A 24134-nucleotide genomic window follows, 5' to 3' on the forward strand; every position below is an offset into this window, starting at 1 on the left:
TATCAAATGGCTCTGAGCACTATGGGACTTAACATCTGAGGTCATCAGTCCCCTAGAACTTTTTTTTTTTTTTGGTCATCAGTCTACTGACTGGTTTGATGCGGCCCGCCACGAATTCCTTTCCTGTGCTAACCTCTTCATCTCAGAGTAGCACTAGCAACCTACGTCCTCAATTATTTGCTTGACGTATTCCAATCTCTGTCTTCCTCTACAGTTTTTGCCCTCTACAGCTCCCTCTAGTACCATGGAAGTCATTCCCTCATGTCTTAGCAAATGCCCTATCATCCTGTCCCTTCTCCTTATCAGTGTTTTCCACATATTCCTTTCCTCTCCGATTCTGCGTAGAACCTCCTCATTCCTTACCTTATCAGTCCACCTAATTTTCAACATTCGTCTATAGCACCACATCTCAAATGCTTCGATTCTCTTCTGTTCCGGTTTTCCCACAGTCCATGTTTCACTACCATACAATGCTGTACTCCAGACGTACATCCTCAGAAATTTCTTCCTCAAATTAAGGCAGGTATTTGATATTAGTAGACTTCTCTTGGCCAGAAATGCCTTTTTTGCCATAGCGAGTCTGCTTTTGATGTCCTCCTTGCTCCGTCCGTCATTGGTTATTTTACTGCCTAGGTAGCAGAATTCCTTAACTTCATTGACTTCGTGACCATCAGTCCTGATGTTAAGTTTCTCGCTGTTCTCATTTCTACTACTTCTCATTACCTTCGTCTTTCTTCGATTTACTCTCAAACCATACTGTGTACTCATTACACTGTTCATTCCGTTCAGCAGATCATTTAATTCTTCTTCACTTATAACTACTTAAACCTAACTAACCTAAGGACAGCACACACATCCATGCTTGAGGCAGGATTCGTACCTGCGACCGTAGTGATTGCGCGGTTCAAGACTGAAGCGCCTAGAACCGCTCGACCACACCGGCCGGCAGAACCATATCTCTGACATCGATCTGTTGTAGAGTTTTAGAACATGTTTTTGCTCGCGTATCGCGTCATTTCTGGAAACCCAGAATCTACTCTGTAGGAATCAACATGGATTACGGAAACAGCGATCGTGTGAGACCCAACTCTATTTGTTCATGAGCCGCAGAAAATATTAGATACAGGCTCCCAGGTAGATGCCATTTTCCTTGACTTCCGGAAGGCGTTCGATACAGGTACGCACTGTCGCCTGATAAACAAAGTAAGAGCCTACGGAATATCGGACCAACTGTGTGGCTGGATTGAAGACTTTTTAGCAAACAGAACACAGCATGTTGTTCTCAATGGAGAGACGTCTACAGACGTTAAAGTAACCTCTGGCGTGCCACAGGGGAGTGTTATGGGATCATTGCTTTTCACAATATATATAAATGACCTAGTAGATAGTGTCGAAAGCTCCATGCGGCTTTTCACGGATGATGCTGTACTATACAGAGAAGTTGCAGCATTAGAAAATTGCAGCGAAATGCAGGAAGATCTGCAGCGAATAGGCACTTGGTGTAGGGAGTGCCAACTGACCCTTAACATAGACAAATGTACGCTACGTATACGGTACGCGAATTGGAGCGGCAGTCGCCAAGACAAAGGCGTGTTTCGTTGTGGCAGGATCTTCTCATGAAATTTCAATCACCTACTTTCTTCTCAGAGTGCGAGAATATTTTGCAGGCGTCAGCATATGTAGTGATAAATGGGCATCATAATAAAAATAAGATAAATCAGAGCTCGCTCAGATAGATGTAAGTGTTCGTTTCCCTGCACTGTGTTCGTGAGTGGGAAGGTACAGAAACAGCTTGATGGTGGTTCGGTGAATCCTTTGTAAGGCACTTTATTGTGAATTGCGTAGTGAACATGTAGGTGTAAATGTAGATAGATGTAGATAGGTAGAGCTCCAGTAGTGACCACTGAGCCAGATCGCTGGTCGATCATCAGCGATCGGCTTGTTATCTCTGGCGCGTCCCCGGGCATGAGCATCTTTGCGTTTTCGGCTGGGGCGCGCGGGACGGCGAGAGGCAGTCGGTTTGGGGCGGCCGGTGAGACTGGCGGAGTTTTGGCTCGGGCGTAAGCACACGTGTGTGGTGTCTGTTACGCTGGGGCTGTTTGCTAGTCGTGAAACTCCTGCGGCGGTTACTGGTTGCCTGGAAGGCATTTCATATAAACTGAGCCAAGCCTCGCAGTGAGAGGGGAGCCCGGAGTTGGTGTTGGCCGAGATGTTTGTACAAATTGAGGTGCCTGTGTGAGGAGCACGGCGAGGGCCTGTCGGTTGCTTCGTTCTTCCGGCAGCCACCGCAAGCGGATGTTCGGCCGGAATGTCTACAGTTTGTGGTGAGCATAGTGTGAACAAGTCCTCGTAGTATGTGCTCCCAGCCTGACTCTTAGCCTGTGTTACTTGTGGGTGCCGACTCCTTGTCCGTTACTGCTTCCGGGTGTCCTTTAAGATTTCACAGCAAAACTGTGTTTTTGTGGCATTCTGTGTATCTGGCTCAGCCTCCGCCTAGAAAGGGGAAAGATATGTGTCTCAACTGAAAGGAGGGGGGGGGGGGGGGGGGGGTGTTCGATTGGACATCTTTTGGAATTCCTTGATGCTGTAATTTAAACATATTCAGAATAAGCGTCTGTTTCTTTGGGACACTGCAGTTCAAACAGGAGTGGCGTAATGTTAATGGGTATTTGTCAAATGAAGTGTATGTAATGTCTTGCTGTTTTATGGGGCACGCAGCTGTGTTATTCAACTCATTTTGAAGTGTTATGTTGGGTGAACGACTGCTCCCCACTTGAGTGCATTCTTTGAGTAGTATTGTAAGGTTTTTTGGATATTTTTCAGTGGAGTGTATTGATTCAATTTTGTTTTTCTCTTTCTTTGAATTGCGGTAAATTGTCCAGTTTATCTGGTTATTGGCTTAACTCGCGCTTCACGCATTTAATCAGCTGTTTTTGAAATTGTTTTTTTATTCCTGTATAATGTCTTATTCAAATGTAACTTCATTTATGTTATTTGAAATAAATGTGTTGGATTTACCTTAATGAATTATGTCCAATCGAAGTAAGGGACCCAGTCCTCCATTAGTGCTTAACAGTGGCGTGTGGTTCGGGTTGTGAACCCCGTGCTCGTACCAACCACTAAAAAAAATTAGTCAAATTATAGTGGGCACAGTAATATTTCCCACGTCTCGTACCTGAGTGGAAAGAGAAGAAGCCCTAACCTGTGGTACAGTGGGAAGTATCAGCTGTCATACAGCTCGTAATTGCTCCCAGGGTATATACTAGAGTTGGATAAAAAGTATCGACACTACTGTCATATTTTCTTCAGCTGAAACTTCCGGGCTGAGAGGCCGTGGTCGATGTATAAAATTTCCACCTGACGTTTCGCCTCCATCTGTGGGAGACATCTTCTGAGGTCGTCCGGCTACTGTCACTGAGGATCCAGGTACTCTCGCATTTATAGAGCGCAGAGAGAGCACCACCGTTCGTCACGTGATGCTGACGGTATGCCTATCTTTGGAAGGCGTCATCATTCTCGATTAAGAATAATCGACTGTCATTCTGCTGGCGCAACGCCGACATCCATATTTTGTTCAACTTTAAAACTTCCTCTTTTCTTTTGAAATTGTTGTGGTGTTTGTGAATTTCTATTGCTTCTCTATACATCCAGGCATAATAGTGGGATGTTCGTGCTAGAACGCTTGTCTCATTTAATTTCGTGATTCCCATCTCGAAAAACATGCTCAGCTACGGCCGATTTTTCGATGTGTCCTAAGCGACAGCTTCTTTTATGTTCGGCTAACCGTGTGTTTATACTTCTTTTCGTTGTTCCAATATATACTTGTCCACAACTGCATGGAATTTTGTATACCCCAGGTGTTGCTAGGGGATGTCTGGCGTCTTTTGCAGTTTTTAAATATTGCTTAATCTTCTTGGTGGGTCTGAAGATTATTTCGATCCCATACTTGGCCAGAACTTTTCCGACACGGTCCGCAACCATATTAATAAACGGTAGGAAAACTTTTCCAGTAGGTGACCGTTGTTGCTCTGGACTTCTGGCTTCTTTTCTTCTTTGATGGAGGGCTCGATGGATTTCCTTGCTGGTATATCCGTTTTTGATGAAGGTTGACCGTAGGTGATTCAGTTCATCTTGTAAGTAAGCCGGCTCGCAGATTTTGTTGGCTCTGTCCACCAAGGTTTTAATGGCACCTCTTTTTTTGTCTAGTATGATGGTTAGATTCCTTGTGGAGGTATCGATCCATGTGAGTGTTCTTTCTATATACCTTGTGGCCCAGCGTCCCATCCACCCGTTTAATTACCGATACATGCAGGAAATTGAGTTGACCGTTGCTCTCTTTCTCCATCGTAAACTGTATCTTCGGGTTAATACTGTTCAGATGCACGAAGAAGACATCCAACGTCTTCACCATGAGTCCACACTACAAATGTGTCATCAACATAGCGGTCCCATTTAGCAAGCTTTTTACTGGCAGTCTGCAGCGCTCGCTGTTCGAAGATCTCCATAAATAAATTGGCAACAGCTGGGCTGAGAGGGCTTCCCATCGCCACCCCGCCGATCTGTTCGTAAAACTCGTTGTTATACTGGAAATAAGTTGTCGTCAGGCAGTGTTTAAATAAAGCCACTATGTCAGTCGTAAAAATATCTGCTATATATGAAATAGCTTCGTTTACAGGCACCATGGTAAACAATGACACTACATCGAAGCTCACAAGAATATCACTTGGGCTGACGTTAATCTCCCTCAGTTTTTCAATAAAATGCGCCGAGTTTTTAATTTAGCTGTCCGTTCTGCCGATGTGTGGTTGCAGATGGAGACGAAACGTCAGGTGGAAATTTTATACATCGACCACGGCCTCTCAGCCCGGAAGTTTTAACTGAAGACAACACCGGCCGTGAAAGCCTACATTGTATGACTACTGTCATAATTCATACCAAACTTTATTGGCAGACGTTCACCAGATTCGTGCCCTCGATATGATCGCTCCGCTTGTCAGTCACCGTTCCTCACACAGAATTTCACCGCAGCGCTTCCATCACTGTCGATATCTCGCAAGGACCGCCCTATGGCACGGATGATGTCTTCTCTTCTACTGTAGTACGCGCTACGAACACGTTCCTTCATTTTGGTGAACAGGTCATAAGCGCAAAGTCTCATATCGGGTGAAGCGGTGCACGTCCCAGTATCTCCACGTACGCCGCAGCTCCTGCACAGGGTACACCGTGTGGAATCGCGCATTGTCACGGAGCCTGTCAGTGCGACAAGCTGTTGTCTCTTTCTTCTCTGTGCGGGACGAAAGTGGTGTCGCAAGATCCCAGCAGTAGGCTCCACTTACCACCTGCCCCTGCTGTACACCGTGATGCGTGATCCAGAATGAAGCCATGGACACCATAAGCCACAATTGCTATCACTTTGGTACCAGCTGGTTCACGGTACGTTCTGTGCGCTAGTAGAACCAGGGCGTTTCCACTCATTGGATTGTCGCTTTAATCGTGGTTCGTTAGACCGAGCCCAGGTTTCGTCCACAGTGACGATGCTTCCAAGGAAGCCTTCCCCTCCCTGTGGCAGCGATTGAGCAATTCCTCCACAAGTGCATAACGATGCGACTGTGGCACCTCGGTCATTGCATGCGGCACACAACACGCTCCTTGCCGTAGGATGGTCTTTGCAAGACGTCCATAGAGGTGGAAGTGCTCGCGGTGTACTACGCCCTCTATCTGTGTGGGGAAATTGACAGAGACGCGGGGTGATTATACGAGGTGCATTCAAGTTCTAAGGCCTCCGATTTTTTTTTCTAATTAACTACTCACCCAAAATCGATGGAACTGGCGTTACTTCTCGACGTAATCGCCCTGCAGACGTACACATTTTTCACAACGCTGACGCCATGATTCCATGGCAGCGGCGAAGGCTTCTTTAGGAGTCTGTATTGACCACTGGAAAATCGCTGAGGCAATAGCAGCACGGCTGGTGAATGTGCGGCCACGGAGAGTGTCTTTCATTGTTGGAAAAAACCAAAAGTCACTAGGAGCAAGGTCTGGTGAGTAGGGAGCATGAGGAATCACTTCAAAGTTGTTATCACGAAGAAACTGTTGCGTAACGTTACCTCGATGTGCGGGTGCGTTGTCTTGGTGAAACAGCACACGCGCAGCCCTTCACGGACGTTTTTGTTGCAGTGCAGGAAGGAATTTGTTCTTCAAAACATTTTCGTAGGATGCACCTGTTACCGTAGTGCCCTTTGGAACGCAATGGGTAAGGATTACGCCCTCGCTGTCCCAGAACATGGACACCATCATTTTTTCAGCACTGGCGGTTACTCGAAATTTTTTTGGTGGCGGTGAATCTGTGTGATTCCATTGAGCTGACTGGCGCTTTGTTTCTGGATTGAAAAATGGCATCCACATCTCATCCATTGTCACAACCGACGAAAAGAAAGTCCCATTCGTGCTGTCGTTGCGCGTCAACATTGTTTGGCAACATGCCACACGGGCGGCCGTGTGGTCGTCCGTCAGCATTCGTGGCACCCACCTGGATGACACTTTTCGCATTTTCTGGTCGTCGTGCAGGATTGTGTGCACAGAACCCACAGAAATGCCAACTCTGGAGGCGATCTGTTCAACAGTCATTCGGCGATCCCCCAAAACAATTCTCTCCACTTTCTCGATCATGTCGTCTGACCGGCTTGTGCGAGCCCGAGGTTGTTTCGGTTTGTTGTCACACGATGTTCTGCCTGCATTAAACTGTCGCACCCACGAACGCACTTTCGACACATCCATAACTCCATCACCACATGTCTCCTTCATTGTCGATGAATTTCAGTTGGTTTCACACCACGTAAATTCAGAAAACGAATGATTGCACGCTGTTCAAGTAAGGAAAACGTCGCCATTTTAAGTATTTAAAACAGTTCTCATTCTCGCCGCTGGCGGTAAAATTCCATCTGCCGTACGGTGCTGCCATCTCAGGGACGTATTGACAATGAAAGCTGCCTCATTTTGAAACAATGCGCATGTTTCTATCTCTTTCCAGTCCTGAGAAAAAAAATCGGAGGCCTTAGAACTTGAATGCACCTCGTATTTAGAGCATGTAATACGGTGAATATCTGTCAATAAAGTCTGGTCTGAATTTTGACAGTGTTGCCACCGCTTTTTATCAAACCCATCTATTACTGGCGCAATCGTCATCCAGAGAACGGAGATATTATGAAGACCTTTAGAAGAACATTTATAATTTGGGCAGTGATTCGACAGTTGGAATCTTGGAAATTTCTAATGAGCACATACTCTGACAAATACAGTGGAGTACCCAGAGGGCCCTTCCAGTAAGGTGGAGTGAGGCCGCCTCATTGAACGGAGGTTGTGCTGATGGCTCAAATGGCTCTGAGCACTATGGGACCTAACATATGAGGTCATCAGTCCCCTAGAACTTAGAACTACTTAAACCTAACTAACCTAAGGACATCACACACATCGACGCCCAAGGCAGGATTCGAACCTGCGACCGTAGCGGTCGCACGGTTCCAGACTGTAGCGCCTAGAACCGCTCGGCCACTCCGGCCGGCTGTTATGTTGAAAAATAGCCGAAAATAGTTAAGGCTTTCTTTTAACTGGTACTTGTATTACTGTCCATGTTTAACACCCATTGTAGTTGTCTCATCAAATACTGTTCATATTTTACTTTGCTCACTTATTTAATCAAAACTGGTACGCAGCCACTGCTTTGATTATAATGTTAATGTTGAAATGCAGTACCACCACACTCTCAAACTGTAGGTTTCCTCAAACACCTCCATTTTCATGCATTTATTAATTTCTGTTTCTTCTTCTGTAGTGGTCAATCCAAGGATTGTCTCCATTCTGTCCGTCTTCCAGCTTTTCTCTTCATTTCTTTATAGCTGTTACATCCCACATCTTTCACGATTTGATCCATGTACCTCAGTCGTGGTCTTCCTCTTGGTCTTTTTCCCTCGACATATCGCTCTATGATTGTGTTCAGGAGTCCTTTATGTCTTAATAGATGGCCTGTAAGTTGCACTCTTCTTTTAACAATGAAACTCCAGAAGCTTCTCTTCTCACCTGCTCTGTCCAGAACCGCTTTGTTTGTGACCTTGTCGATACATTTTATTTTTAGCATGCGTCTATAGCACCACATTTCAAAAGAATTTAGCTTTTGGTCTTTCTCTGTCCCGAGAGTCCATGTTTCACACCCATAGCATGCCACACTCCACACATATTATTTCAAAAATCTTTTCCTGATTTCAAGGCTGATGCTCTTAGATGTTAATATGTTTTTCTTCTTGTTAAAAGCAGCCTTTGCTTGAGCTATTCTACTTCTCACTTCTGCCTTGCTCCTTCCATCCCTGGTAATATTACTGCCCAGATAAGTAAATTTATCAACTTGTTCAAGCAGTTCATTGCCTACATGAACTTGGACTTTCACTTGATCTTCTTTGTCGCATGCCATTACTTTTGTTTTTGCTTTATTAATTCTCATATTATATTCTTCACCCATAACTTTATCCATTCTATTCAGTAGGACTACAAGATCTTCTTCACTTTCAGCCAGGACAGCTATATCATCGGCATATCTTATCATATCTATTCGTTGGCCATGAATTACTACACCTGTCTGTGAATTTTCCCTTACTTTTTTCAGCGCCTCTTCAATGTTTATCTTATTGATACTGCTTAAGTTCCTTATGTATTCTGTATTTACATTGATAACTGTCTCTTCTTGTAATTGGTTGTGTATCAGTCTCCATGTTTCATACCTATTGATGCAGCCTTGTCTAGTACTAATTTTATTTCATTTTATTAGTTTTGTTTAGTAATAGAATCTGTTATGTAGGCATGCTATTCCTATTTTGTGCTAAAGGTTTTCCTATCTACTCCATTGTACTGTACAGTTTTTACTTTTTCATTGCAAAGATGTTACTTACTGTGTGTTTCTACCTCAGTCTAGATGTGTTACTACTCTTCCGATGTTGTCTGCTAACATTTAACTTCTTTGGTGATAATACTCAGTAAGTGACTGAAGATGGCCTTGTAAGCCGAAAACCGGTTAATAATAAAAGTAATATTTTAGAACAAAAGCAAACTGGTGCTTTTCATTTATTATATGCAATTCACTGACACTGGATGATGTGCGGTTCTAATCACGAGTAGAACAAAAAATCGGTGGCTCTCAGTATCTCTCTTACGAATTCTTTTATCTATCTTTCCCTATCAGTGATACCAATAATACCGGTAATCCTACCAGTTACTAGGTCATTTGTGTATTGCAACTCTAAGTACCGGGTGTGCCATTTATCTAATGACCGCCGCAGCGCGCAGTTGTGTTTGCCGGCCGCTGGAGCCATGCTGGCTGGTCGAATGGTTCCCGTGTCGCCCTGTTAACGCCGCATTACGCGCTTTTTCGAGCCAGTAAAACGAACATCACGGTAACCTCGTCGTTGAGAGCTCGTAAGCTCCATCCTTCGTCCATCGCGAGCGTAACTGTGAAGTCTGCGAACGCAACAATGGCGAGACAGAATTGCTCCATTCCACAACGACTGTTTATTTACGATTCGTACGTGCGTACAGAGTCTGCTCGTATTGTCCGGAGATCGTTTGAGGTGTTCGAATTCCGAGTCGTTACGTAGTTCACAAATTAGTAAATAAATTTCTTGAAACGGTAAGTTCTCATGGCAAAAAGCGTGAATGACGACGTGTGTGCTCACAGAAGGTCATCTCAATGACGTTGCATACCGCCTGAAAAATTCACCTAAAATGTCGCTTTATACGTCTTCCGCAACAAACGCATACTTCTTGCACCTCTGTACAAACAGCTTGTATGTTATGTATGAATGCTGAGACTCGCGGCGATAACATTGAATAAAATGTTCTCGGGTTTCCAACCGCGTCAATTGCTTAAAACTACACGAGCTTTCGGCCAAGCACTCCTAGGCCATTGTCAGGTGGTACGACTGCCAGTGGATTGGTGGTGCGCCCATATATACGCTAGCTGCCGGCTGTGACGTCACTGGTGCCCGTGACTTTGTCATATATGGGCATGTTTTGAGTCGGCGTTCGATGTGCCCTCCTCAACCGCACGATCGCTGGATCCTACGCAGCGCTGAGCTGCAACCCACCGTCTCTATTCAGGGTGTCTGATGTAACTTTTATTTCAATGGGTAGCCCGTTCGCTCCAGCTGTTGCAAACTTCTTGATGGAGAGTTTTGAGGATATTGCCATAGATACTGCGCCATTGAAGCCGAAGTGTTTCTTTCGATGCGTTGACGACACGTTCGTTATTTGGCCACACGGACGCGAGAAACTAGACGAGTTTTTGGAACACCTCAACGCCATCAAAAGTGATATCCAGTTCACCAGGAGGATGGAAAATGATAATGCATTGCACTTCCTCGACGTCCTTGTCCACCGTAAACGAAATGGGTGGCTTGGTCACAGCGTCTACAGAAAACCCACCCACACAGACCTGTACCTGCACGCCACCAGCCATCATCATCCAGCACAGAAGCGCACAGTATTACAAACATTGGGTGCAAGAGTAATATCAGACGACGATAACCTGCCCCATGAACTGAGCCACCTACGCAATGTTTTCAGGAATAACGGCTACAGCGCCCATCAAGTGAAAGAAGTGGTTTCTGGGAAATATCAGAATAACATCGCCGACGGAGGGCATGAAAGGAAACTTGCTTTACTGCCATTCTGTGGGTCTGTGTCGGGCAAGACAAGCCGCCTATTGAAAAGAGACAAGATCAAATCAGTCTTCAGGCCTCCAACGAAACTCTGTCAATTACTGAGACCAGTTAAAGACGCAGTAGGTCTCAGAACACCTGGAGTCTACGAAATACCTTGTCAGTGTGGCCAGAAGAACATCGGACAAACAGTGCGCACTGTGGAACAACGCAGGAAAGAACATGAGAGGTATTATCGCCTACGCCATCCAGAGAAATCTGCGCTAGCTGAGCATGCATTAGAAAATGGTCACCACATAAAATTTGACGATACCCCTGTCGTGGCTCACACTAACGGCTTCTGGAACAGTTTAATAAAGGAAGCTATTGAAATAAAAATTACCACAAACATGCTGAATAGAGACGGTGGCTTGCAGCTCAGCGTTGCGTGGGATCCAGCGATCGCGCGGTTGAGAAGGCACATGGAATGCCAACTCAAAACATGCCCATATATGGCAATGTCACGGGCACCAGTGACGTCACAGCCGGCAGCTAGCGTATATAAGGGTGTACCAACAGCCCACTGGCAGTCATACCACTTGACAATGGCCAAGGAATGCTTGGCTGAAAGCTCGTGTAGTTTTAACCAATTGGCCGGCCGGGGTGGCTGAGCGGTTCTAGGCGCTACAGTCTGGAACCGCGCGACCGCTACGGTCGCAGGTTCGAATCCTGCCTCGGGCATGGATGTGTGTCATGTCCTTAGGTTAGTTAGGTTTAAGCAGTTCTAAGTTCTAGGGGACTGATGATCTCAGAAGTTAAGTCCCATAGTGCTCAGAGCCATTTGAACCATTTTTTAAGCAATTGACGCGGTTGGAAACCCGAGAACATTTTATTCAGCTTGTATGTTACTTGGGCTAAGGCCCTATAAACCTGGTGATCTGGCACAGAGGGTTACGTTTTGTGAATGGGTTTTGAAGCAATTACATGACGGGGAAATGGACCCTTACCCCATTCTGTTCTCAGATCAGGCTTGGTTCCATTTACATGGGTGTTAATTCCCAAAACTTTCGGCACTAGAGTACAGATGGACCTACTCTGCTTCATGAGGGACCCCTTCACGTTCAGAAAATATGAGTGTGGTGAGCAGTTACGTGTGACAGAATAATAAGTCATATTTTGTTATTGACACAGTTAACAGTGAAAGAATGTACAAAGTATTTTGCAACCTTTTTTAATGAAGCAAGTGAAAGAGAACGAAGTTTCGCGTTTTTTCAGCAGGATTCAGCAATACCTAGTACGGCCAATGCACACAGTTCACGATGTGACGATATTTCAGTGCCTGTGTTATGACCCAATGCATCGTATTTCGGAATAATACAGGCACTGTAATATGGTATTTATCCGCCGACATCGGGCAAGTGACTTTCAAGTAAAATGTCTCGACTGTATAGGAATATAGCGTCCCGTCGACAGCGAAGTCATTACAGTCAGGGATACATGTAATGGGTGTACGAATACAGGTCGATGACATACGGAGATTTGGGTCTAAACCGTGAGTCGTGCTCGGGTAGCCAAATAGTAAGGCGACTGCTGGCGATAAGCGGGAAATCCGTGTTCGAACCCCGTCCAGCACAAATTTTCATTGTGTAAGGCGTTCACCACTCTGTTGGAGCAAATGTAATCTCGATGTAGTATTGCTCACTTGCTAGAAAGACAATTCACAGGCGCTGCCTCAGACATAAAATATCTTTTCCCCTGTTAAAAGAGAGCTGCAATAGTCGCAGGTCAGAGCCATAGAGTAAATATCTCTGGAGTGAGCATTCACATGCGCAGAACAGATTTTGTGTTGTCAACATACATTGCCGGCCTGGTCACGTGTTCTCGGGACGTCGTGTGTTTGTCCGTATATTGGTTCAATTGGCTCTGAGCACTATGGGACTTAACTTCTGAGGTCATCAGTCCCCTAGAACTTAGAACTACTTAAACCTAACTAACCTAAAGACACACACATCCGCCGGCCGAAGTGGCCGTGCGGTTAAAGGCGCTGCAGTCTGGAACCGCAAGACCGCTACGGTCGCAGGTTCGAATCCTGCCTCGGGCATGGATGTTTGTGATGTCCTTAGGTTAGTTAGGTTTAACTAGTTCTAAGTTCTAGGGGACTAATGACCTCAGCAGTTGAGTCCCATAGTGCTCAGAGCCATTTGAACCATTTTTGAACACACACATCCATGCCCGAGGCAGGATTCGAACCTGCGACCGTAGCTGTCGCGCGGTTCCAGACTGCAGCGCCTAGAACCGCTCGGCCACAACGGCCGGCTTGTCCGTATAGCGCCCTGTGTATTTAGAATGTCACTACATCCCTAGTACAGACGGATTCTTTTCGTACGTGTCGTGGATTATTTATATATGTTGTGCAGACATTTTAACAGTATCCATAACTGGGAATAAACCAGCTACGTAACTTTTAAGGGCAAGTGATGTTGCATTCTGCTTCTTTGCGATAGGTGTCATAGTTCAGATGCACTCAATTTTTGGTAGTTTTCGGTATGATACGGCACTTGATAGTATTACAGAGCCTGACGTACATTTTTGCAGTGATAGTCTTGCAAAAAGACTTGACAGTACGCTAGTACTTTTGCAAGTCTCCGAAAAATACCGAATTTGCCACACATTAGCCCTGCTAATTCGTCCTTTTTTCTGCTATTTCTGCGTATTTATTTTCACGTTTTTGCGACCTAAAGCACAATTTTTCTTACTGGTGACTCTTTGAAGTATTTATTTAACGCATTGTACGTACTTGCTCCCAGTTTATTAAATAAATAGTAGACTGAGTAATCTATATACATAATCGACAAGTCACTGATAAATACATGGAGGATAGTATTTGCTGAAACAACTAACCATTCCCTTTCCTGTTACACTAGCAAATTTACGAGAGGAAGCGATTGTTTGTAAGCTTTTGTACGAGCCGTAATATAGTCATAAAATCGTAGAAAAATAGGTCTACAGAATCAAGCCTTAATTATAATGCATCTCGAAACTTTTAAACATGTACAGTGTGTCTTACTAATATGATAACTATAATTAGAGCTACATGGTATGTACCCATGAAAAGTTACTATCCCTCCTTTCACATATTTTTCTTTGCATCCGTAGCAACAACAGTTATTCACCATCGTTATTACACTATCAACAAACGGTGAAACACAACAAAAACTCTTGATATTATAAACTTCAAACTCTGCGGAAAGCACACACACACACACAGAGCGAAGTCCCGAAAACAAGTGACAATCCTGGTTGAATGTTGACAACATGCGCAGAACGCAATGCTCACTGCAGAGATATTTACTCTGTGGTCAGAGGTGTGTCTGCCGCTGTTGCACTCGCTCGCCGCTAGAGTGTAGTTGTAGTCTGTCGCAGGTGCACCGCAGTTTGCAGTTACTAGTTGTTAAAGTCACAGTCCAGAACAGATTGTAAAATTTTAATATATTGAACTGAATAATAATTGTGATCGGCCGCAGAGCTAAATGATACCATGCAATGAGATGATGATGAACAAATGGCATATATATGGCTCTGAGCACTATGGGACTTAACTTCTTAGGTCATCAGTCCCCTAGAACTTAGAACCACTTAAACGTAACTAACCTAAGGACATCACACACAGCCATGCCCGAGGCAGGATTCGAACCTGCGACCGTAGCGGCCGTGCGGTTCCAGACTGTAGCGCCTAGAACCGCTCGGCTACCCCGGCTGGCGATGAACAAATGAATTATTGTTAATGTAATTAAAAATCAACAGTGTAATTAAGTCAACCTTCTATTGTAAGGTAAATTTTATTATTTTTATTTTTATTGGCATGCGCGTAGTTAAGTCACTTGTCTGAGATGTTAATATGAGTTTATTTCAATCCTCTCTCTTGTGATTCGTCAGCACCAGTTGGCCCAGATTTGTAATATATTCAATTTTCCCGTGTAATGGATTGGAGATCTTTATCAATAACGTAAAAAATTTTCAGAATATAATTGTTTTTACCAGTCAACTATAAAAGTATAATTACCGCTTAAGTCATTGCCAGTCCCGATCCAGTGATTTATCTAAATTAAAATATTCCAGAATTTTTGTCAGATCATGGTCATGTGCTCCTTAGTAATCAGACGACCAGCTGTACAGCTGTGTCACTAAGTAAAGTCAGTTTTTCTCGTAATTCAGATCTCAGACAAATGTTATCCATTATTAGTAGATAAGCCAGCATTGCACTAAGCTGTGCTATTTACGAGCAGATATATAGACAGCGTTATCCCGCGACACCATCACGAGATAAGAACTTTTCCGTTTATTTCTCACGGGCAGACTCAGATTTCACAGGGCCATGGCGTACCGCTGCTTACGTCAAAATTTATCAGTTTTTCATGAGTTTAGATTTATGAGTTTTCATACGTCAGAATTTAATTATCCAAATTTAACTTTTTTTATTTTCTGTTCGGGAAGGTTACACATCATTATTTTAATTTTTTTTTTGTTTATACAGGAAAGTTACAATTGTTGTCACTCCATTATACAGCTGATGGTTGCCCACATTCGCAATGGCGAATACGTTTCGTGTAATTCATGATGTTTTCAATGACAGAGTCATTAGCAGCAATATCTGTTCCGTTCGAAGTCCAGATTTAGCACTGTGCGATTTCCTTTTGTGGGGAGAACTAAAGGATAAAGTATACACAAAAAAATCTATACACTTTACAGGAACTCAAGCACATTATCGGCGATTCAATTAATACAATTTCACAAAGAGAATTACATCTTGTGTTGAATAATTTCTTTAGCAGACTTTAGAAATGCGTGGAAAAGAATGACAGGCAGTTCTGTGGTGTCACCGCCAGACACCACACTTGCTAGGTGGTAGCTTAAATCGGCCGCGGTCCATTTAGTACATGTCGGACCCGCGTGTCGCCACTGTGTGATCGCAGACCGAGCGCCACCACAAGGCAGGTCTCGAGATACGGACGAGGACTCGCCCCAGTTGTACGGACGACATTGCTAGCGACAATACGGACGAAGCCTTCCTCTCATTTGCCGAGAGTCAGTTAGAATAGCCTTCTGCTAAGTCCATGGCTACGACCTAGCAAGGCGCCAATTGTAACAGTGCATGTATCTTACGAGTCTCATTTGTATAGTCAAGAGAGATGTATCACAAGGAGTCATTAAAGTTAAGTATAAAGCAGCTACGTACTTTTCTTGCTACCATTCAATAGTTATCCTGTTCCAGAATTCACGCCCGTCTGCGTTAGATAGCGTGCCTATCGGCCCCCTCAAAATAACACTGTGTCGGCACTTCTGTCGACACATCAAGTTCCAGCATCTTCTTGCATGACACGAGTGAGTAGAAACATTTTTGGCGTATGTTTTACATTTAGTATTGCGGTAGCAGACGGGCGACAAAGCATCTGGCTCGCCTGGCAACGGCCCGCTCGCTGCCCTCCGAGTACTGTGCTGTGCGTGTGGCCATCAGATAAATGCAACGCCCTACAGATGGGAGTTTGCGCTGGCTAAGCGACATCTGAACGAGGGAATTAACAGTGTTGACTTTGGGGCTCGCCGCTACATACGATACTGTTACATCACTGTTCACACCATCCCCAATCAGGACAGAAAATTAATTTTCCCATTCAGTTCGTGATAATTTACATGCGTGTTTTTGCAACGCTAGGGATGGTGCTCTATACGTTGCACACTATCCAGCGTTATAATTGTGGGCGGCATTCTCAGCGATATATCGCTTGCCCTCTGGACAATGTGCCTGTACACTCTCTCTCTCTCTCTCTCTCTCTCTCTCTCTCTCTCTCTCTCCCTCCCTCCCTCCCTCCTCTGTGTCTCTCTCTCTCTCTCTCTCTCTCTCTCTCTCTCTCTCTCTCTCTCTCTCTCCCTCCCTCCCTCTCTCTGTCTCTCTCTCTCTCTCTCTCTCTCTCTCTCTCTTCGACACCGCCACATTCGAGCGGTTTACCAGGCTGTTTCAAGCAGTATTTGGAACGCCACAATATCATGTAGTTATGTTACGCTTATCTGCAGTCGCAGTTAATCAGCGCCTGGCGACTAGAGTGAACCACGAGTTCAATTTAACCCTGTTGTGCAGTGAACAGCTGTTAATGTCCCTTCTTTGGCGTTTTAATCAGTTCGGAGGCTGCAAACCCACCCAGGCACAGCGGTAGCAGGGGATGACCATTGGAGGGCACTGATTAAAAACGGCAAAGAAGCGACATTACCAGCTTTCCACTGCAATGGACAATTGCACCACAGTGGTAATTCATCTCGTCTACTAACATTTATTTTTTTAGGCTGGTGTGGGGGACTGTAAACTATTTTATAGAATGCATTATATTTTCATGTCAAGCCAAGTATTTAGTGTACAAACTTGCAGTCTGTATTACGCGAAAATATCTCAGTTCTTTTTCATTTATTAGGCCAATAATTTAACTGCAAATATTTACACTATACATTCAGAATGAAGCACACACAACACTGATGTAAGATTCTACAATATTTATAATTTGTTTCACTAACCGGGTTTCGGCTGCGTATCAGGTACGTATGTGGTGCAGTGAAATTTTGTAGGATCGAAGCTTTGAAAGTACTCCATCTATAGAGTATCTCCCTTCCAGATCCGCGCGGGGTAGCCGCGCGGTCTGAGGCGTCATGTCACGGTCCGCGCGGCTCCTCCCGTCGGAGGTTCGAGTCCTCTCTCGGGTATGGGTGTTTGGGTTGTCCTTAGCATAAGTTAGCTTAAGTTAGATTAAGTAGTGAATAAGCTTAGGGACCGATGACCTCAGCAGTTTGGTCCCATAAGACCTTACCACAAATTTCCAATTTTTTTCCTTTCCCAGAGATGAAAAATGTTAATATTCGAATTAGGAATAAAACTAGACAGAGTAATTCAGTGTAAGTGCAATGTAAGATTAAAATGTATAGCACGTTAAAATGTGTAACACCTTAACTAATGTACTATAGACAAATTTCAACAGTTATAAATCTGTCATCCAACACACTTATTCTTTGTACCTGATGATGGCGTCACAGCCAAAAACCGATTCGCGTAATAAATTATAAATACTGCAGAAAATTACACCAGTAACGCCCGTGTTCCATTAGCAACTTATAAAAATTCTGACAAGAACCGACGAAACTGCCAATCAATGCAATTTACACTATGGCTTCCTTATCTCAATGTGTCTGTAGAAACGTTATCCATACCACCGAGGATGGTTTCCACAACTCTTGTAAATTCCCTGACGGAGAGACAAACTGAATGAAATTGCGGCAGAGTTAAGTATACCACTGGAATGGATATTAGCGTCCAGGTTGATTCCAGGTTCCTTGACTTCCATATGGCATTCGATAACCTTCCAGGCTGTCGCCTGGTGCACAAAATACCACCGTAGGAAATATCAAACCAGCCGTATGATAGGACAGAAGAGTTCCTACCAAATAGAACACAGAATGTCATTCTTAATGTCCACAAATCTTCAGAGAGAAAAGTAGTTTCGATAATCCAAAGCCGTAATAAACTCATCATGTTTCACAATATACACACATCAAAGAAACGTTTTGCATCACCCCGATCCCAGAACTCCTCAAGATAGACTTTGACTGTGGATATTTATCACAGACGTAGAGAGGTCACTAAACCCGCCCAGAGATGTAAACAACCATCCATGAACAGCGCCTATTAAACGGAGGGAGTCAGACAGCCAATCAGTTCCAGTCATTCCAACAGACGGTCGATACTGCGGTTCAGTCGCGTCCGCATTGTTACTTTGTGCCAGGAAGCGCTTTTAAACAGGGAAGTGTCCAGGCGTCTCGGAGTGAACCAAAGCGATGTTGTCCGGACATGGAGGAGATACAGAGAGACAGGAACTGTCGATGACATGCCTCGCTCAGACCGCCCAAGGGCTACTACTGCAGTGGATAACCACCATCTACGAATTATGGCTTGGAGGAAACCTGATAGCAACGGCGCCATGTTAAAAATGCTTTTCGTGCAGCTACAGGACGTCGTGTTACGACTCAAATTGTGCGCAATAGGCTGCATGATGCGCAAGTTCACTCCCGACGTCCATGGAGAGGTCCATCTTTGCACCCAGGACACCATGCAGCGCAGTACAGATGGGCCCCATACCACGTCAAATGGACCGCTCAGGATTGGTATTATGTTCTCTTCACCGATGAGTGTCGCATATGCCTCCAACAATCGTCGGAGACGTGTCTGGAGGCAACCCAGTCAGGCTGAACGCCTTAGACACACAGTCAAGAGAGTGGAGCCAGGTGGATGTTTCTTGCTGTTTTAGGGTGGCATTACGTGGGGCCGACGTACGCTGCTGGTGGTCATGGAAGGCGCCGTAACGGCTGTACGATACGTGAACCCATCCTCCGACCGATAGCGCAACCATATCGGCAGTATATTGGCGAGGCATTCGTCTTCACGGACGACAATTCGCTCCCCCATTGTGCGCAGCTTTTGAATTTCCTTCAGGATAACGACATCGCTCGACTTGAGTGGCCAACATGTTCTCCAGACGTGAACCCTATCGAAGATGCCTGGAATAGATTGAAAAGGGCTGTTTACGGACGACGTGACCCACCAACCATTCTGAGGGATCTACGCCGAATCGCCGTTGAGGAGAGGGACAATCTGGATCAACAGCGCCTCGATGAACTTGTGGATAGTATGCCACGACTAATGCAGGCAGACATCAATGAAAGAGGACGTGCTACTAGATATTAGTGGTGCCTGTGCGTACAGCAATCTGGACGGCTACCTCTGAAGGTCTCGCTGTATGGTGGTACAATGTGCAATGCGTGGTTTTCATGAGCAATAAAAAGAGCGGGAAAGATGTTTATGTTGATCTCTATTCCAATTTTCTGTACAGTTCCCGGAATTCTCGGAACCGAGATGACGCAAAACTTTTCTTGATATGTGTAGGCCGATATAATTGACCTAGTGGATGTCGTCGGAAACTATGAGTTTGTTTGTCAACGTCGGAGTTGTATACGGAGAAGTCACAGAGCAGGAAATGGTAGTGAAATGCAGGTAGATCATAGAAGGATGGACGATTGCTGCAGGAATTGGCAGTTGACTCTCAGCGTAGACATATGTAACGCGTTGTGCGCGAATAAGTTGAAAGACACCTTATCGTATGAATACATCGTTACACAAAAATCACTGGAAGCAGTCACATCCATTAAACTGCGTACACCCCGGGACGAGTTAAACAACCACACAAGCCTAAGCGCTGGTAAGGCAGATGCGACACTGAGACTCGCTTGAAGAATTCTCAAGAAGCGTGGACCATCAAAGAGAACAAATGTGTCTTTCGGCAAACACTCGGATATTGCTAGTCGGTCTGGTATCCACTCGAGATAGGATTTATGGAGGAGATCGTAAGATGAGAAGCGCTTTTCGTTAGAGTTACATCTGGTAAGGGCTAAAGCATCACACAGATGCTCAGCCGACTCTATTGGTAGACACCAAGAGAGGCGTTGTGGGTCAACTTGTGTTTGCTGTTCACATTCCGAGAGCGTACGTTCCTGTAAGAGTCAACCAACATATGACTACCTCCTATGGTTATGTCGCGACAAAAAATGAAGGTAAAATTAAAGAGATTCGAGCTCATATTGAGCCTCACCAATAATCTACATTTACATCTACATAGATACTCCACAAGCCATCGCACGGTGCCTGGTAGAGAGTACCTGTACCTGTACCACTATATTAATTTCCTTTCCAGTTCCACTAGCAAATAGAGCGAGGGAAAAACGACTATCTACATTCCATAATTTCTCTTGCCCTTACGCGCAATGTGTATTAGCAGCAGTAGAATCGTTCTGCAGTCGGCTTCAAATGCCGGTTCTCTAAATTTTCTCAATGGTATTTCTCGAAAAGAACGTCGCCTTCCACCCAGCCATTCCCATTGGAGTTCCCGAAGTATCTCCATAACACTTATGTGTTGTTCGAACCCACCGGTAACAAATCTGGCAGCCCGCCTCTGAATTGCTTCGACGTCTTCCTTCAATCTGATCTGGTTCAGATCCCACACACTCGAGCAGTACTCAAGAATAGGTCGCACAAGCGTCCTATATGAGGTCTCCTTTACAAATGAACCACTCTTTCCTAAACTTCTCCCAATAAACTAAAGTCGGTCATTCGCCTTCCGTACCTGAATTCTCACATGTTTGTTGGCTCTGAGCACTATGGGACTTAACTTCTAAGATCATCAGTCCCCTAGAACTTAGAACTACTTAAACCTAACTAACCTAAAGACATCACACACATCCATGCTCGAGGCAGGATTCGAACCTGCGACCGTAGCGGTAGCGCGGTTCCACACTGTAGCGCCTAGAACCGCTCGACCACCCGGCCGATCACATGTTTGTTCCATTTCATATCGCTTTGCAACGTTACGCCCAAATATTTAAATGACCTGGCTGTGTCAAGCAGGACAATAGTAATACTGTATTCGAACATTATAGGTTCTTTCTTCCTACTCATCCGCATTAGCTCACATCTTTTCCGCATTTAGAGCATAGCTGAATTTATCATATTCAGAAAACCTACGTGTACAGATTTAGTTATCAATGAGCGCCCTTGTCACCCACGGAGAGAAATGGGCATATTTTGTTTCGATGGTGTACAGGCTACTGTGATCGCCACCAAGCCAACAGGAAGAAGAAAAGGAGTTAAGTATTTTAAAACAAGTGGCCGTAGCGAACGGATATACGTGTAAGCAGGTGATGAATATTTATAGGAAGATAGAGAAGAGTCAAATGAAACAAATAGAAGGAAGTCAAGTCGCAGATAAGAAAATGGCTCAGAGCTCTATGCGACTTAACTTATGAGGTCATCAGTCGCCTAGAACTTAGAACTAATTAAACCTAACTAACCTAAGGACATCACACACATCCATGCCCTAGGCAGGATTCGAACCTGCGACCGTAGCGGTCGCTCGGCTCCAGACTGTAACACCTAGAACCAAGCGGCCACCCCGGCCGGCCGCAGTTACGAGGAACAACAAGAAAAAATATGTGGCTCTCACTTACAGTGGAAGAATTACAGATAAGATTGAAAGATGCTTTCGTAAATCCGACGTTAAAATAGGGTTCCGAACAAATAACACGCTAAAATTGAAGCTCCGGCACAAAATATGTAATAGTAGGAACAAATTTCAGGATTCAGATGTAAATAAGATCAAATGTGATGACTGCTGTAAACAATATATAGGGCAGACTGGTTGAGACCAGATTCAGGGAGCACACCTACTCTCAAAACAAAACAGCGTTTGGGGCGCATATGGCTGCTTCAAAGGACTCAGTCACGAACATTGAACAAAATTTAGACATCCTGCATAGAGCTCATAAGGAACATAACATTTTGGAAGAAATTGAGATATTCACCCACAAAAAGAAAGATCCGGATTTAATCCTCAACGAGCAAAGCGAGTTCAATCATAACGCCTGTTTTAGTATTTATGACGGCTTACTAAGATGACAACTGTTGCGTGTGGAGGTCCAGGCCGAGGGATGAGAGATGGTGCGCGGTGGAGAAGCCGGAAGACGCGTGCAGCGCCTGGCGTCGTTGACGGGGCCCTCCTGTGCGGCCCTCTTGCCCGCGGCGATGGGCAGCAGACGACTGAGCGGATCGCGGCACAACACCGAAATGGCGGGAACCACGAAAGCAGACCGTCGAGGAAAAAGTCTACACCAGCGCCGTAGATATAGCAATCGCCCTATGATTTTAGATCGTTTAAAAATGATAATTTTACTGTGTTTTTTTCAATTTTGATAAGTACAGATTTTAACCTTGCCATCTACAGATTTAAGTTAAGTATTTTTGGAGGTAAAAGTTAACCACAAAAATCTACTGAATAAAGTATGTGCATATGTAATGTAACAAATGTACCAGACGCCGCCCGTCGGCAATAGTGTTATAATTAATATAAATGACGTGCATTCTGCCAACCAATTTTATGCGACGCAGCATGTGAAAGTTGCTGGATTTGGACCGGTTACTCCTGTAACCGAAATATCAGGTACGTTCTGGTACATTTTATGTTGATTAGGTAGGATGAAAAAGATTTGCATTCGTGAAATAGTAAATTAGCATCATTATCCTTATAGATCTGAAGATGGTTCTAGATGAACCGAAACCGGTCATATGAATAAAAATTTTGCAATCAAGACGGATTATAAGTAACATTGCAACTTCGATACCTTACCGTACACCATAACATTATCAGTAAACAATGGCAGATCACTGAGCGAGGTGGCGCAGTGCTTAGCACACTGGACTCGCATTCGGGAGGACGACGGTTCAAACCCGCGTCAGGCCGTCCTGAGTTAGGTTTTCCGTGATTTCCCTAAATCGCTTCAGGCAAATGCCGGGATGGTTTCTTCGAAAGGGCACGGCCGATTTCCTTATCCTTCCCTAACCCGAGCTTGCGCTCCGTGACCTCGTTGTCGACGGGGCGTTAAACACTAATCTCCTCCTCCTCCTCCAACTGCAGATTGCTCCCCACCATGTCCGCCAAATCATTTATGTAGCAACATCGGTCTCATCACACTTCGGTACTTCGCTGGGACAGTGCTGACGACGCCTTGTTGCCGAGCGGTTCTAGGTGCTACAGTCTGGAACCGCACGACCGCTTCGGTCGCAGGTTCGAATCCTGCCTCGGGCATCGATGTGTGTGATGTCCTTAGGTTAGTTAGGTTTAAGTAGTTAGGTTTAAGCAGTTACGTCCCATAGAGCTCAGAGCCATTTGAACCATTTGGTGCCCCTGTTTCTGATGAACACTCGCCGTCGAGGACAACATACTGCGCTCTACGAGGTGCATTCAAAGAACTTGTTTTTTTCTAATTAACTACTCACCCGAAATCGATGGAACTGGCGTTACTTCTCGACGTAATCGCCCTGCAGACGTACACATTTTTCACAACGCTGACGCCATGATTCCATGGCAGCGGCGAAGGCTTCTTTAGGAGTCTGTTTTGACCACTGGAAAATCGCTGAGGCAATAGCAGCACGGCTGGTGAACGTGTGGCCACGGAGAGTCTCTTTCGTTGCTGGAAAAAACCAAAAGTCACTAGGAGCCAGGTCAGGTGAGTAGGGAGCATGAGGAATCGCTTCAAAGTTGTTATCACGAAGAAACTGTTGCGTAACGTTAGCTCGATGTGCGGGTGCGTTGTCTTGGTGAAACAGCACACGCGCAGCCCTTCCCGGATGTTTTTGTTGCAGTGCAGGAAGGAATTTGTTCTTCAAAACATTTTCGTAGGATGCACTTGTTACCGTAGTGCCCTTTGGAACGCAATGGGTAAGGATTGCGCCCTCGCTGTCCCAGAACATGGACACCATCATTTTTTCAGCACTGGCGGTTACCCGAAATTTTTTTGTTGGCGGTGAAT

Source organism: Schistocerca serialis, chromosome 10, assembly GCF_023864345.2.
Source record: "Schistocerca serialis cubense isolate TAMUIC-IGC-003099 chromosome 10, iqSchSeri2.2, whole genome shotgun sequence".
In the NCBI taxonomy this organism is placed as follows: Eukaryota; Metazoa; Arthropoda; class Insecta; order Orthoptera; family Acrididae; genus Schistocerca; species Schistocerca serialis.